Source organism: Phocoena sinus, chromosome X, assembly GCF_008692025.1.
Source record: "Phocoena sinus isolate mPhoSin1 chromosome X, mPhoSin1.pri, whole genome shotgun sequence".
In the NCBI taxonomy this organism is placed as follows: Eukaryota; Metazoa; Chordata; class Mammalia; order Artiodactyla; family Phocoenidae; genus Phocoena; species Phocoena sinus.
The window spans coordinates 19,732,911-19,745,134 of record NC_045784.1 but is presented as its reverse complement, the minus strand read 5'-3'; positions in this window follow the sequence as shown (position 1 = coordinate 19,745,134).

Sequence of the window (12,224 nt, the reverse complement as noted above, 5' to 3'; positions counted from 1 at the left end):
CCCGCTTTGCCCTCCGCACCCGTCGCTGTGCACTACTCCGCGGTCCCGAAACTCCCCCCTCTGCCTCCCGCAGTCTCCGCCCGCGGAGGGGCTTCCTAGTGTGTGGAAACTTTTCCTCCTTCACAGCTCCCTCCCACTGGTGCAGGTGCCGTCCTCATTCTTTTGTCTCTGTTTTTTCTTTTTTTCTTTTGCCCTACCCAGGTACGTGGGGAGTTTCTTGCCTTTTGGGAGGTCTGAGGTCTTCTGCCAGCCTTCAGTAGGAGTTCTGTAGGAGTTGTTCCACGTGTGGATGTATTTCTGGTGTATCCGTGAGGAGGAAGGCGATCTCCACGTCTTACTCTTCCGTCATCTTCAAGGTCCCCCTGTTGTTGAGTTTTTATTCATGAGAAAGCAAAGCTGAGAGAGAGTGATACACCCCAGCTCACGTGGTAGTGAGTGGCAGAACTGAGATTCTCGAATAAAAGTCACCACATAAATATGCTGAACAATTGAGTGAATACAACTGAACCAGCTTTTACTGAATGTGTCTACAAGGCAGCATTCTAGATGGTTTGGGGGATAAAAAAAAGATGATTCAGATGCTCTTTCTCAAGTAACCTCCATCAGAGGCAGAATGGGGAAGTATTTTGCAAGTGACTTGATTTATTCAATTTTTAAATAATATAAATTGGAAACCCTAGGTATGTAATGATATCCCTTTGGATCAAAAAAAATGGAATAATTTATACTATATTCGCACAGATGCCAGCTCATCACAGTAGGAATGATGCTCTTCTGTCTGGAAATGAGTGGGACTCTGGCTCAGTTAGCTGGTGCCCTTAAATTCTAGTCCAGGATAATGAGTAGCTTCCCATTGAAATCTGGCATAAATACTTAGAGAAGAAATTGGACTAGCTGTTACTAGGTATTGTTATCACCGTGTGAAGACTGGGTGCTTGAACTAAGTTTGCCTTTGAAGTGCAAGTTTGTCCTTATTATGTGAACCAGGACTCAGAGTTCTCAGCTCTTTTCCCTAAGTACACACAAAGCTTGACTGCAAGGTCCAACAAGCTTTCATAGTCTCATCCAGCTGTCTTGGCAACATTAATTCCTGTAGAAACCAATAGAATGTGTTCTGGCTTTGCCTGGAATATTTAAAAAATAGAAAAAACTACACTTATGGATGTTAATTAAGATAATGGGGCAGGGAGTTTGATGTGAAATAGCCTTGGAAGTAATGATGTGAAATCTTATTTAACCCAAGTTTAGCTTTATAAAATAGGACCCGATTAAAGAATTTTAAACCTTTATTATATAATAAAGTCTGGTAGTATATTATCACTATAATAATAGTGAAAATAGGAGCTTGGGGGTTGCATTCCAGGGCAGGTGTACTAGTTTCTCCTTGCCACCTTAGTTCTTTGCTTCCATCTGCAAAAGACGGCTGTTTCAATTTCAGTGTTTACAACCATATTCCAGACAGAGGCAGAAGGAAAGATAAGTGCCACCACTTCAATCAGGCCCCTCTGAAGGGTTTCTAGAAGCTCCGCCTACAGACTTCTGCTTCCATCTCATTGGCTATCACTGTTTATAGTAGGTTGAAGATTGTAGCAATATAGGAAGGGAGAAAGAGAGGGAGGTATGGAGAGATGGAGGGAAGGGAAAAGGAGGGAGTGAGGAAGACTACAGTTTATAATACAAGATTTGTCATGAGGGAGGAGGAGAATGAATGGGCAGTCTCCTCTGCAGATAGACTTTTTTTAAAAATTGGGGTATAGTTGTTTCACAATGTTATGTTAGTTTCTACTGTACAGAGAAGTGGAGTTCCCTGTGCTATACAGCAGGTTCTTATTATCTGTTTTATACATATTAGTGTATACATGTCAATCCCAGTCTCCCAATTCATCCCACCACCACCCCCGCCCCCCCCCCCGCTCTCCCCGCTTAGTGTCCATACGTTTGTTCTCTACATCTATGTCTCTATTTCTGCCTTGCAAATGGGTTCATCTGTACCATTTAATACATGATAGCTTCTTTTAAAACATTAGTGAGTAAAAAACTTACACATGATAAGAGAAAATGATTTCTATAAACTTTTTGTATTAACTCCATTGCGACTGAAGATATGTAGGTACTCACCATACATCTTGGGCTGGGAATGCTTAGTAACAATGATTTTTCTTTAAACTTCTTTTCTTTTTTTATTATCTCTTTTTATTATTATTGCACTTCAGGAATTTTTTTCTTGTCCTATGACCAATGTCTCTCAGAAAAATGAATGCCTTAGTTTTGTATAGTTCTTGGTTGTTCACAAAATACATTCACATTTGTTGTCTAATTTTCCTCTCAATAACCCTGCTATCCTGGAGCTAGCAGGACAAAAATTATCATCCCAATTTTACAGCTGAGGAAACTGAGTCTCAGAGTTTTAGTGGTCGCTCAAGGGCATCCAGGTAATAAGTAGCAGACCTGGTATTTGTAACAAATTACTCCATCGTTAAGCCCACCCCTCTTTCCAAGACACCAAGTCATTTCATTTTGACAGGGTTTCCATGTGGCTTGTCCCAATTGCTTTACTTGAGCCTCCTTAGTGGTAACTATTCATTGCTCAGCTTCCTTTACTTCCCAACAGTCCACATTGTTGTCTCTTAGACCATTTCATTTTTGTGATGTAACTGAAGACTCTGGTCAGCTAACCCTGATCATGAATTTTTGAGGTAGATTTGGAGGGTTGTTATTCCCTTAAGAACTTTGATTCCTCCAGCTATTTAGGTATTTTGAGAGTTCATAGGGATAGAACCAAAGAAAGACAGGGCGGTGCTAAAAATTATACTTGTGCAAAATGCCCCAATTTAGGCTTGGCCAGGGCAATTGCTGGATGGACTTATGACCTGTGTCATTTCCCCTTGGCATGTTCCATGGAGATGACCATGTTTCAGAGGCTTTCACTGGGTTAGCAGATTATGATTCTTGGTGAGAAGAACAGAAAACTGTTGGGTTGCTGTCTTACCAAAGGGTAGACATAAAATCAGTCTTCTCAAGCCTCCTTGGAACCATCTTCCAGCTCTCTGACGCTTGCTTGTGATTAGAATACTGGCTTTAAATGCCACTTCAGAAATCAGGGGAAAACACATGGATTGAACAGTGTTTTGCATCTGTGCTAATGCACCTCTCATTGTCATTCAGAAGTTGACTGTCAAAAGAGGACAGGGATTGAGAGATTACAAAACAGTACTACTAGTCATGGGAAACAAATTTAAAAGATCGTCTTCGCCAAACTCACCTTCAGTATGTGTATGACATAACTTTGCATCCACTTCGTGGAAATTCCTGGAGCATACTTTTGTTTTCCTGGAATATGAGATGGTGTTTATGAAGGGCATCTTCCTCTTCATCATACTGCACATTGTGTTATCTTCCTTCCAGGCATGAAGTAGAATATGGCTATAAATATGGTTGTCTGTTTTAATGAAATAGTAATAAATCCATTGTCTCTCTGCTAGAGTTAAGCCAAGCATACCATTTGAGTCACATGGCTCTTTTCAACCTGTCTTCCGTGATAAGGTAGCTGGAGGATGGGAGACTGAAGTATTGAGTGTTTCTAACAGGGAATTGCCGTTTGAACAGCAGCAAGTTATGATGGTATTTGATGGAATGAAAATAATGCTATTTGATGTTGCCTTTTCAGGCATATGGATGCACATAATGTAGTGGTCAGGAATTCTGTTAAGATCAGATACTCACATTTGAGTCCAAATTACCTTTATGAAGTTAAGCAACTTTCAGGAGTGCAGACATGCATGATTCCAAAGGCTTCCCATTCACATCCTAGACTGTGTAAGTGCTGTACCCTAGATTTGCATAGTACAACAACTTATACAATAGTATGTAGTGGCCTTGTATGCTTACGTTATACAAGTCCTGTGAAATGCTCAATAGCTTTGGGGGTTGAAGATCAGTATGTTACTGTAATTCCAATGATTAGCTATGCTTTCTCATAAGAAATGTTGCGACAAAAATTAGTGTCCAGGGACTTCCCTGGAAGTCCAGTGGTTAAGACTCCAAGCTTCCAATGCCGGGGGCGCGGGTTTGATCCCTGGTTGGGGAACTAAGATCCCACATGTTGCACAGCCAAAAAAAAATTAGTGTCCAAAATTATGATTTTATTTCTTATTTTCCTTCAATTTCTATACACAAAATACTAAGAATAGAAAAAACAAACAAGAAAGAGATCTATACTAGTTTGCAATCTTCTAAGTTTTTCTAATGTTATTGCAGACAAGAATTAAAAATGCAAACCATTTAAGTATTAGCTGGATGGTCAGGTGAGGTGCACTGAAAAGTATTACTTAACACCACTTTCGCCACATTCACATGACTCCCTTTGAATCAATGAGTATTGAGGAAGTTATGCATGGGGGCAAAGGGAATTGTGTAAAACACAGCCAGCAACCAAATGCTTTATGGATTCTCTTCCGTGTGTTCATATATATTTTTCTTCAGAAATAGTTCAGTGATCTCATTCAAGATAAAAATGTATTCACTTTTATAACTCCCCAGTACCTAGCACAATGCCTTCTAAGAATAAACCACTCAATAAATTATTGTTTTAATTTTTATTTAAGTATTGCCACTTATCAGATTTATTCCACATTCCAGATTTCTCTAGACCATTGTCACATTGCCAAAAATTCATCAGACTGAATGGTATATTATCCCTCTCTCTCATATTATTTTTTTCTGGCACCTTAATATGTTACTGATATTGAGTGTTTTAGCAAAAAATTTGGAAATTTTATTTGCAAAAACATTATTTCAATTGTCTATCTATCACTTCAGTGAATAAATTATACAAAATCTGAATCAAGGATTTTTATCCATAATGTTCATTATACTATTAATTGATTTAGAAATGAGGGCTCCGTCGAATTTTTTTTCTTAGGGCACAAAAGACCCTTTTTTTGTTTAGATTGCATGCCTTAGAATTAGGAATTCATTTTATTTTTGTTTGTTCCATAAGTACAACCAGGAACAGAATGTGAATTGAACAAGAAGATACCTCTGCAGGTTTGGGATCCAAGGTGGGAGGGACAGGTTGAGTGGAAAAGTGCATTTGCTAGGTGACCTGCTGGTCATGGTTTTGGTAGTTTTCAAGAAGCCTGCAAGTTATCCCATAGGTTTCCTTTCCTCTTCTCCCAAGCTCTTTCCCATTGTTTTGCTGGAGTGAGATGATTGCTCATTGCTGTTTGCTTTACACTGTATGGATCCCTGCTGAGGTCACTATAGATGGAGAAGGGTGACCTCCATCGAAGCAAATCAGAGAAACTCCCATGAAGGAAGCCAAGGTGTCATTTCCTGGGACCAAATGGTCAGTACTCCGTTTATTTAGTCTTCCCCAGCAGGCTGTTCTGAAGGTCACCTAGCACATGCACTTTTCCTCTTTAGATCCAGTCTAAATGTACTCACAGCTGACACCCTGAAAATGGCATGCCACACATAATTGCCTGTGTCAGTTGCCAGTCGATTTTGTGAGTGACCAGTCAGCTTCTTTGATTAGGGTGCAGAGTAAATGCGACCAAGGTTACTGGGTTACTGGTTGACTTCTCCTTTGTGGTTACATATTGGATCACCATCAGGCCTGAGTTGTCAGACCCAAGGACAAGTGCCAATAGAAGATACCCTATGGTATTGCCGGAAAACACAGTATCTAAGGCGTCTGAAAAGCGGGCAGAACATTGTAATAGAGAATCCAGAAAGAGAGAGAAAGTCAAGCAGGGTACAGTTTTCCAGCCAATTTGCTGAATTTTATGCCAGGAGTAGCCGAAGTCAGTGGGGTGGGAGTTAGGAGGACAGTCTCTTGGATATTAGAAGGATCATCAAAACAGGGATGAAGGCAGATGTCCATATAATGGATATGAGATATTAATATGGGAACTGAGACAAGGTGAATCAGAGAGCTCTAGACTTGATTCCAGTATCACAGCTCAACCTGTCGGCTGTAATACTTTTTGCACCTAAGTCTTGGGGGAACATCTTAGCCCTCATATGAGAATCAATGGCCCTTAGCTGAAAATGGAAAAGGGATTTAACTGTTGGGAATCACGCTGGATCTGAGAGGCCCTGGCCATTGAAACTGCAAATCGGTGTCCTTAGCTGTAGGGAAACACTTGAGCATGTGTGTCGTGCAGAGATTCACAAATGTGATCATGCAATAAATCATCTGGAGATCTTGTTGTAACACAGAATGCTGGGCCCCACCCCAGAGTTTCTGATTCAGTAGGACTAGTGCCAGAGAATTTGCATTTCTAACATGTTTCCAGGTGATGCTGAGGTCCACGTTCTAGGAACCGTGCTTTGACAATCGCTGGTATAGATTAATGCTATTTTATCATTGAAAGAACAACAGAGTAAGTTTTTCTGGCTTCCAGTTCATGGAGGCAAACCAGGCCTTTGTGGTTTTCTTTCCTCCATCCTGAGAAGGCAATAAAAAGATGGTTTAAAAGAAACCGCCAGATATAGAAGAGAATCTCAAATTTCCAGAAGAAACGTATGCCATTCCAAGAAAGAGGATTTATGGCTGTTGATGGATAAAACAAAATGGGAAACAGCAGGCTAGGAAATGTGGAAGAGATCTGCATCATTTTCTCAAATGATCCTAGGACAGCTCCAGGCTCAAAGTTAGCAGCAACAATGGAGAGTGGAAGTTGGAAGGGTAATTTAAAAAGGGGGAAGAGCATGCAGGAGGTGATTACATGAAACATTAATTGGCTCCCCATAATCCAATACACCCCCTTCAGAATGCTCAATAGGCAGAGAATAGGTCACCCAGCATTTCACTCTCAGACAAAAATGAAAACACACCAAACAAAAACATACGAACAGACCACAAAGACTTGAAAGGCTTTTATTTAAGGAAAATGAATAAATTGCTTGGGAAGAAGTTGGACTACTGTGGTAGATGCTGATATCTTCATTCTTGAATTCGTGAGCCTTCTAAAATGAAGTCTACCAGTTAATAAGCCCCAACTATGTACAAAGAGTTGTTTATCCAAGGAGAAGTTTAGCAAGATAAGATCTGCATGTAGACCAGCACTTGATTTTAATTATGAAAGTATAACCAAAGACCATGAGGCACGTAACAAAAACAGCAACAGATATGAGATAAAAAGACCATTTGACCCTAGAAGAAAGTGATAGTTTTGGAAACAGAATAACACGACAAAAAGTTGGTATCTTCAGAGTGATGAGAAGACACTGACTATAACACAAGAGCAGAAAAATAGGGAAAAGAAAGTTAAAGAGTGAGCTCTTGGGAATTAAGCATATGATTGCTAAAATGTAATTTTAAATAGAAGTTTTAGAACATGAAGCCAAGGAGAACTCTGAGAATAGACAGAAAATTGGTAGAAAATAAGAGAGAAAAAATAACACAAAGAATCCATCTGGGAGGGCTAACATTTGGCTAATAGGAGTTCTAGAAAGATAATGGAAAACAAAAGGGAAGAAATCACTGAAGACAGAAGTACATTTTCTAAAGTTGAAAAAAGAAATGTTACTCATACTGAAGGAATCCAATGAATTATGGAGTAAAGGAATAGAAAAAGACAAAGATAGACACCTTATAAAATGTTAGGACACAGCTGATAAAAGATCATAAAAGCTCTGAGGGCAGGGACGGGAGTTTGCCTGCCAAACTTTGTACAATCAGAGTTACATCAGATTTCTCTTTAGCAATCTAGAAGATAAGAGACAATGGAGAGAGGAATCAAAGAGAAAGCCATTTTAAACTTAGAATGGTATACCCTACCAAGATGACTAAAATTAATACTACCCAAAATGGGAAGGAGGGTAGAGTGAAATAAATTTTATATAGATTTGGGAAGATAATTACCAGGAAAAGTAAAAATTAAATCTATTACAAATAGTTTGCTTCTGGAGAGTTGGACTGATGTATGTGTGTGGCAGAGGGTAGGAGGGATTGTTGTTTTTCATAATAAATCCTTCAGATTAGTTTTTACCAAGTACACATACTATTTTTCCAAAATCAAAAAGGAATAAACAAAACCCAAAATTCCTTTGCCACTGAAAAGGGACTGCAGCTTTAAGATAACATGCATGGTGCACACACAGTTTTTGTTAGGAATTCTTCCATTAAGGAAACATTGGCTGAAATAGCTGCCTGTTCTAGAAAAATATCTTAAGAATTACAGTACAGAACCAGCTGTTTATATCAGCAGCAACAGCCCTTTCCCCAGTTCTTTTAAGCTCATCTGCTTAGCAGTATAGGAAACCCAGAATCAGATTAAAGTGAGGTACTTTCTTTTCTTCCTAAAATAAGTGGGCTCAAGGCTTAGATTAATTGTGAGAACTCACAAAGTATACAAATACAGATGAAAAATATTCTGATAGTACCCGTACTTAAAAGGAAACAAGCAGTCAATAAATTAGCTTTTTTATATGCCACAATAAAGGGATGCTTCACCATAGGATCATGTTGTATGCACCCTGAAATATGGAGTATATTGATGAGTAGCTAGCATGACTTCAGGACAAGTAAGCACTCACAAACCTAATTTCTTTCTGTGACAGAGAGATGGCTTGGTAAATTAGAGAGAGACGAAAAGAGTAATTTCAGTTGACTGAAGGAAAGCTCATAGAAATGGAGGTGACATTGTGTATGCTAGATGACGACTATGAACTGGCACCCATTTTCCTGAAGAATGTACTTCAGGTAGGGACTTATTAATGCACTACTCTTCCCTAGAAGGATTGTTAAGTGGTATCCTTTAATTGTAGGTTTGGGGATATAAGTTATTTGATATCTTCATCTGTGACTTCTGATGGAGTAGACAATGTCTCTTAAAAGGGCAATGGAAAATAAGTTGGATGGCAAGGTGAGAGTGAGCAGAAACCTCCGACAAAGTCTGTAGGTAACTCTATACATTGGCCAGTTGTGTCCCGACTAGTTCTGACTAGTTTGACCCCACTGGATTTTTTTTTTCTTTTTTTTGCGGTACGCGGGCCTCTCACTGTTGTGGCTTCTCCCGCTGCGGAGCACAGGCTCTGGACGCGCAGGCTCAGCGGCCATGGCTCACAGGCCCAGCCGCTCGGCGGCATGTGGGACCCTCCTGGACCAGGGCACGAACCCATATCCCCTGCATCGGCAGACAGACTCTCAACCACTGCGCCACCAGGGAAGCCCTGACTCCATTGGATTTTTTACGTATTAAATGGTTGACTGTAATGATGGTTGAGTTGGTGCTTATAGACACAAATATCAGAATTTAAAGTGAAGCTGGTACGATGGAGAAGAAGTTGAAGGAAAGGACGACTAGGAAAGGAATGAAATAGGCCCAGAGAGAAAGAGAGAGACAGAACAGGGAACTTCCCTCTAGATGTAAGGAAATCCAGAAATAATATCTGGCCCATAACAGGTAACAAACTGACCACAATATTGGGAGATCCTTCGATTAAAGTGTGCTTAGTTGAGTGCTGTGCAGTTCATTACTTACACAGCATACAGGAGAGGGAGAGCATTGAGAGGGTTCATATTAATATAGTTAAAACCCATGAGGAGAGGATGAAGAAAGTGAAATTCTTCAGAATAAAGGAGACAACACTTGGGGAGGATTTATTAATGGTCATTAGGAATATAACAGAATCTCCCACGGAACAGAGGCCTTCTTTTCTACTGAGGGAAAAACAGCAGGAAATACTCAGTTAAGATGTAGGAAGAAGCTTTGTTGTTATTGCTAACAGAATGGACAGCAGTTGAGCTTCTTCTGATGTTTAAACAATATGGCAGATATCATTCTCAACAATAACCCAATTAACTGAGGATTGTCTGAGAAAAAGTAATTTTCACTTTGTGACTGTTGTATTCATCAGAGAATGAAAAAATATAGACAGATTGATTATAAGGAAGGAATTGGATTACACGATTATGGCAGCTGACAAATCCCAAGATGTGCAGTTGGCAAGAGTTGATGTTGTTCAGTCCCAATGCTGGCAGACTTGAGATCTGGGAAGAGATGTTTCAGTTTAAGTCCAAAGGCAGGAGAGAATCGGTGTTCTGGCTCTGAGCAGTCAGGCAGGAGGAGTTTCCTCTTACTCAGCTTTTTGTTCTACTCAGATCTTCAGTTGATTGGATGAGGCCCACCCGCAATTAATGATATTTCCTGGTTACTCAGATACAAAATTAAGACAGGGCAAGTGTTGGGAATGGCAATTGGTATTTCTGTTGGGGAATATTAGAAGTAATTGAATTAACATGCATACAATAGCAATAATGCTTCGTAAAATATTTTATTAAATGTAAAGCTTCAGACAAATGTTAGTGGATATAGTGATGTTAGAAAACTGGATCAAATTATCTTCTGACTCAGTCTAAGGATTTTGAAGTCATGTACAGAAACAGATTAATTCAAAGAGCAAGTCAATAAAAACATAAAAAATGCTAGAGAATAATAAAAATCAATCATAACATTAAATGTGAACAAGAAAGGTCAACAGCTATATTAAGATTGAATCGAAACAAGGCATACAAAACTAATATGCATTTACAGACAAATAATTGGATCATCTGAGGGCTATTCTATTAATGCAGAATATGAGACTAGGAGTTGTTAGTTTGGTATTAGAGAAGGTAAATTTTACAAGCAAATTGATTACCACAATAAAAGATAAATTAAGCAATCCAAACCTAAATATTCAGTTCGTGTATAACAGTTATCGTACCACAAACATCTAAAAATCAAAACAAAAATCTTGTCTTCTGTATGCAGGGAATTCTGATTGTCATCCGGGTTCCATCCTCCTCACATTTCACTTTCCTCTTTGACTTCTATATTTTTCAGCCACTGTACTGTCACTTGACACTATACCCACAGATTCATCTCAGTGTGGTATTACTCCTTCTGTCTAACCCTGGACCTCGGCAACCCTCACCCACAGTTGGTTTCTATGTTTACATCAGAATAGAACAAACTTAGAAAATAAAGACTCAAGCTAGAAATTACGTTATTCAACAATGCAAAAAAAGAAAAAGAAGAAAACTGTTACTGAATAGAAAATGTATTTTTTAAAGTCTACATAACTTTTCTTATGGAAGAAAATTACATGTGTGGACACAAAGATGCTGAGCTCATCTCCCACATTTTAAGGTAATAAGTAAAAAAAATTTTAAGTTGTAAAATAGGGCACCCATATAGAAATAGAATATTCTATAAATAATTCTTTGAGCAGGAAGGAAGTCTAGTATAGTACTAGCAATAAAAAATGAAAATGTAACATCAGAATTAATGTGTTTCAGCCAAAACATTAAGTAGAGTTATTCCTTTCTCTTTGAATATGCATATTAATTTTTTAAAACCCCCAAATTTAGGCTATAACACATAAAAATAAAAATGAATAAAAAAAGGTTAAATTTACACTGAAATAAAAGAAAAAACTATGAAAGGATTGATAACCAGTAGATACTTTATGAGCAAAATTAGCAAAATATATATACAGCATTGGCTCAATTAATTAAAAACATAAGTTAATAAAATCACAAATAAAAACATAAAAATAGTGTAATAGTAGTATAATGCCATAGAAAATAATTGAAGAATTTGTCAAAGATCTACCCCTAAAACAGCCACCAGATCCATATAGTTTGCATACAAGTTCTACCAAATCTTTAAGGAATAATTTCCATATTATAGACACTTTCAACATACATCAATAAGATGAAAACAATGATAATACCTGAGGTGTGAAGTAAAACAAAGGGTAGAAAGTTGGCGGGGGTGAGAGATGATGAATTTTTTTGTTTGTTTTTGTTTTCTACTTTTATTAAAATTGAGATAATCAAAGATTAAGGTTTCATTAGACTTAATATCTTTATTTTTTTAACATCTTTATTGAAGGATAATTGCTTTACAATGTTGTGTTAGTTTCTGCCGTATAACAAAGTGAATCAGCAATATGTATACATATATCCCCATATCCCCTCCCTCTTGCGTCTCCCTCCCACCCTCCCTATCCCACCCCTCTAGGGGGTCACAAAGCAGTGAGCTGATCTCCCTGTGCTATGTGGCTGATTCCCACTAGCTATCTATTTTACATTTGGTAGTGTATATATGTCAATGCTACTCTCACTTTGTCCCAGCTTACCCTTCCCCCTCCCTGTGTCCTCAAGTCCATTCTCTACGTCTGCATCTTTATTCCTGTCCTGCCCCTAGGTTCTTCAGAACCATTTATCT